Raw genomic sequence first — 5,756 nt, forward strand, 5'->3', positions numbered from 1 at the left:
CTTGATCTTGATTATTTCTGTAAGAAAATTTTGGATGACTCTTCCATCCAGGGTTATAAGTATTTGAGTATGGGTTGTTCTGCCTTTGATTGTAACTCATGATTGCATCACATTGTTCAAGTTGATTGATTTGTGCAGTGATAGCTCCCAATTGACATGAGTCATTTGAATGCTCTGAACTCCCACATACTTCACAAGATGTACTAATAGCATTGACCATATTAGTACTAGCCCCCATATTCTCAAATTTCTTTGTAAGAGCGTCCAATTTTGCAGACAAAAGAGTGACTGCATCTACATCAAACTTCCCTGATTCTTTAATTGTTGGGTTTACAGAAGAATAGCCACCACTTATTTCATTTGCCCATTGATGATGATTTTGTGCTACACTTTCAATGATTTCTTCGGCTTCATCTAAGCTTTTGTTCATAAGTGCCCCTCCAGCAGCTGAATCAAGGGACACTTTGGTATGATAATTGATACCATTATAAAAAGTGTGCAACACTAACCATCTTTCCAACCCATGATGTGGGCATTGTCTGAGCATACTATTATATCTATCCCATGCTTCAAAAAGAGATTCTGAGTCAGTTTGCTTGAAGCTTGCAATTAAATTCCTCATATGAGCTGTTTTGCTTGGTGGATAAAACTTATCAAGAAACTGTTGCTCACACTGCTCCCAAGTGGTGATGCTATTAGGGGCCAAAGAATTCAGCCATTGCTTTGCCCTATCTCTTAGAGAAAACCCAAATAACAATAATCTAACTGCATCTGAAGGAACTCCATTCATTTTCATGGTACCACATATTTCATAAAAGACCTCTAAGTGTTGATTGGGGTCTTCATGAGGTCCTCCACCAAATTGGTTCTGCTGCACCATAGATATGATTGCGGGTTTGATCTCAAAGTTATTAGCTTCCACTGAAGGTCTTGAAATACTAGATCGAAAACCTCTTGCATAGGGTGCTGCATAATCCTTGAGTGGTATATTTGCCATGTTCAAATGTTCCTGTTCTTCAATTTGCCTTTGCAGAATTCTTCTTTTATGGAAAGTTCTATCAATCTCAGGGTCAAAAGGAAAGAATTCCCCTGCAAAGTTAGATCTTCGCATACACAAGAACAAGATAGCAAATGGCAATTCGACAGAAAAAGAAAAATAGAAGAATCAAAAATGCAGAATTGAATTTGTACAAAAAGAATTAACAAGAAGTGAAAGTTATACAAGAAAGTAAAAACAGAAATCTAATGATTAGTTACAACTATGCAATATGAAAGGAAAACAAATGTTATGTTTAGTCTAACTCAATTGATAATTCCTAATGTTATAGCGCAGTCCCCGGCAACGGCGCCAAAAACTTGTTACGCTCCACAAGTGTACGGAAATGTCGCAAGTAATATAAAAGATTATCGTATCCACAGGGACTGGAATAAGCACTAGAAATGTCTCAATGCGAATTAGATAAACAACTATCCAATTGTTTCAAATGCAAAGTGAAGGTAAACAAATCTAATATTAAAGATCAACAAGCAAGAGTTTTGTGTTTTGGGTTATGATAAAGGGAGATTCTAGGAGTTTCGGTTTCTTTGTAGGATTTCTCGAATGTAAATGGTTCACCAATTCTTATCCCTCAATTGCCAAACATGTAGAAAGTTGCCGGTTCTCTCTTGCAATAGACAACCGGCTAAGGACTGAGAAATGTATCTAAATAGGATTAATTAGACATGAACCTATGTTGTCCTTACACAGAAGTGCACCTATTACTATGCCTTCCTCGGATATCAACATAGAAGCCCACGACTTATTAATCTATCAAGATACAAGAAACTAATCACAAAATCCATCCTACTCTCTTGAATATTCCTATTTCCTCTTCAAGATTGTCTCTCAAACGTCCTTACACGGGCTTGCACCTGTCACGTGGATCCCTCGGATGATCGAGTGAGAGTTTATCTTTACAAAGTCCATAAGAAATCCAAACAATTAATCAAGAATGAGAACTAAGCACGAATCACCATTAATCATTCAAGATCTAATTGATACAAGCAAGATAATGTCATTGAAACAAGAAAATGGCAAATCCATATGAGATTACATCAATCCATCATACAAATACTCCCTTCATCCTAGAATACAAGATCTACTCCATGAATCGAGGAAGAAAACCCGAAGAAATAAAGAATACAAGCATTTCTTAAATCCCCAATCCAAGAAACCAAGAAAAGGGGGAAAGAGAAAACTTATCTATGAAGAAGCCTCGTCTTTGGATCCAATCCTCGCTCCGGAGTCGAATCGTCAATAACTCCCCTTGAATCGCCCAGAAATCCTCCCAAGATTGGGAGGAAACCACCAAATCTTGCCTTCTCCCAAAGGGGGAGAGATCCCCTTTCAATTCATGAAGGAAGGTTTAAATAGAGGAGGGAATCGGGCGCCACACGGCCCCTCGACACGGCCGTGTGAGATCCACACGGCCATGTCCAGTTCCTTCTCTGCCAATGCTGCACGGCCGTGTGGTGCACACGGCCAAGGCCCTCCTGCTCTCTGGAAATGCTACACGGTCGTGTGGTGCACACGGCCGCCACCTGCTTGGTCTCTGGAAAATCCACACGGCCGTGTGGTGCACATGGCCACCATCTGCTTGGCCTCCGGAAACTCCACACGGCCATGTAGATCTACACGGCCATGTAGGGCTTTTGCTCTGATTTCTTCAAATCAAGACACGGTCGTGTGGGATTCACACGGCCATGTCCTCTTCCCTTCCTGTTAGGACCACACGGCCATGTATGGTACACGGCCCGATGCTCTTTCTCCCTTCAATTACTTCCAAGCTTGCTCAAGGACACTTAATCTTCACCAATTTCGACTCCTGTGTACAGAAAATGCACAAAAAGCAGATCTCCGAACCAAAAGAGTAAATATGCTAAAAGGAAAGCTGGAAGTATAAAAATGCATAGATCAAGCATGCTCAAAGTATGTAAATGTGCGTAAAAACATGCATAAAAGAGTATATAATCTACGCACATCATCGGCCAAATGGTGGGAAGGCATTAGAACTTGAGTCTAATCAGTTGGTCATGAACCTCCTTCGACTAGACTTGAAGGGAAGGTTATCGATAGAATGATCTGTCGACCGAACCAGGCTGACAAGCCACATAGCTTAGATCGAGCAAAACAAATCTGGCAAAAAGGCAGATCTGTCAACCAAACCCAGGGATCAAAAAATCAAACACAAGGATCGGTCGACCGAACCAGATATGGCAAGCATAGTGTCAGATTCGATCTTGGCAAAAGTTAAAAACTACAGGAATTGGTCAACAAATCAATTAAATGCTCTTAATGACATGAAGATTGGATCTCGGCTAAGAATAATAACACAGTGTTCAATCGACTGATAGAGGGTTCAGTCGACCAAATAGATTAGTCAACCGAAGGGTTTTTCAGTCGACCGATCGATACTTATAAAAGCAAGCCTCAAGCACCAATCTAAAATAACTTTCTTCATTCCTCTGTTCTACTACGTTGCTGCTCGTGCTGCTTCTATTCTTCTACTCGGCGTGCAAGTTACATCACCAAGAAGCTGCGATGATTTTCGTTGTTGTATTGTTGGTATTTTTATTTTAGCTTGCATGCTATTATAATAACTTCATTGAACAAATTGCTTCTTTTCAAAGATTTTGAAAAGAAGAATTATAGTGAATTGTCCAACGGTGTGATCAAGGATCATCGGTCTTGGAGTAGGAGTTGACCAAGGATCCGAACCAAGTAAAAATGATCTGTGTCTTTGTCTCTTTTATTCCGCTGCTAAATATCCTATCAAGAAGGGAGAAGCATCTATAAACCTCCATCGTACTATCAAGTCTATTTCGATTCATGTAGGTGTATGATGGAATGTTTCGTAGGAAGTGATAGTTTTGACAACTGGGTTGCATTGAAACAACCTTCTTGAAATTCAAGCAAACACAAAGGTAATAAGTATATTAATTAGTGTTTTGCCTAATGAAATTTTGTCTCAATTAGAAAATTCCAAGAATGCATTTGAGTTGTGGACCCAATTGATTGAGCTTCACAAGACTCCATCAAGGCTAGAAGATCAAGGAAAAAGTGAATTTGAGTCTAAATCCGGAGAGCTATCCTTAGAGTCAGATTTAGAAGAGCAAGACCAAATCAACATCATGACACTAATCATTGAGGAGGAGGCAGATGGATCTGAACCCGAGTCTGACCAAATGCTCGAGCCCGAATTCGACATGGCAATGGTCAAGAGGAAGAATCCTACTGAGGATTCAAAAGGTAACATTGTCAGTTCAAAATTTAAGAATCACAAAACATGTTTTAAGTGTGATGAAAAAGGACATTACAAAAGTAAATATCCAAATAATCGATCCACACAACCAAAGGTAAAGGAGGAACCGATGCCTATAGTATGGAAAAGGAAGGATCATATCGAATGCTTCAGGTGCAAAAGAATGGGGCATTACAAATTTCAATGCCCAAAAAGAAGACCTAAGGATTTAGGGGGATCAATTAAGGTAAATCAATTTAAATTTCATGAAAATTTGCATGTAACACCCCTAGAAAGCCTAGATAAAGTAAGGGCAATGAGAGTACGAATGTAATGAAAAGAATGTGTAGATAGTCTACGTTGAATGTTACGATGGGAAGGATTTAGATGATTAAAACTTTATGAAAGAAAATAAAGTTGAGAATATAAAGTTCTATACATGATTTATAATGCAAGGAATTAATGTAAACAAAAGAAATATGAGATATTATATATGCATGTATGAAATATTTATGCATAATGCATATACATGAATTATTTTGTACAAAAATATGTTAGGAGAAGGATTTGATCCTTGGTTCTCTTGTGGATGCATGCATGTGTTAACCAAGTGTGATAGGAGTGAATATTGTAAGAGGAGAGATGGGAATTATAATTAAAGGAAAGAAAGGAGAGAAATTAAGAGAAAGAAAAGAGAGAAACTCAAGAAGCATTTCTCTAGCATATTCTTTCTCATTAAGAGGAGAAGTAAATGAGGAGGATGAATCAAGTCAAGTTTTCCTCCCCTCACTTTAGTATAAATAGGCATGGAGGAGGGGGGGGGGGGGGGCTTCATCCTCAACTCACTCTCCTCCTCTCCTCCATTTCTCTTCTTGCCGAGAGCAACAACTCTCCCCCTTCTTTCTTTCTTTTTGTTGCCGAGAAACACAAGAGGAAGAAGCCTCCTCTTCTTCCTCCTCCTCTCCACCAAAAGGCCTAGCCACTTCTTCCTCCATTGGTGCCGATCAAAGCAAGCAAGGAAGAAAGGTCCACAAGCAAGTTCTCAACTCTAGGAAACTTAAGCAAAGAAGGTAAGCTTCCCCTCACCTGCGGTACAAGGCTTTCATGTGATTTTCGGATTCTTTTTCTATGCCTTGAAAGAAAGTTTTCCCCTATGTTTGTATACATATATGATGCATGATCAGAGGTGTATGTAACCCTAGAATTTCAATCAAAAATATTGTAAATAGGTTAGGAAAATTATTGTCTAACCAAACTAGTGCAAGTTTCCCTCTATGAAATGCTAAGGACCTTCCTATGGTTTTCTTGCTTGGAAGTTGATTGGAACCAAAAGAACCCCACTCTCATGTTTCGGCCAAGAAAGAATTTAGGGTTAGGAGGACCTTGAATTTAAAATAACTATGCTTATATGACATGATATAAAGTTCTTAAGAGTTGTATACTTGTATGTTGAAAGAAACTCATGAACCTTACTCT

General features: G+C 39.0%; 1 non-coding gene across 1 annotated transcript; it reads left to right on the forward strand.

Moving 5' to 3' along the window:
- Window positions 1-518: 518 nt before the first annotated feature.
- On the forward strand, window positions 519-624 carry LOC122003246. Its single transcript, XR_006117896.1, has one exon. It is a non-coding gene; the product is annotated as a small nucleolar RNA R71 (small nucleolar RNA).
- Window positions 625-5,756: the final 5,132 nt, after the last annotated feature.

Source organism: Zingiber officinale, chromosome 7A (genome assembly GCF_018446385.1).
Source record: "Zingiber officinale cultivar Zhangliang chromosome 7A, Zo_v1.1, whole genome shotgun sequence".
Taxonomy (NCBI): Eukaryota; Viridiplantae; Streptophyta; class Magnoliopsida; order Zingiberales; family Zingiberaceae; genus Zingiber; species Zingiber officinale.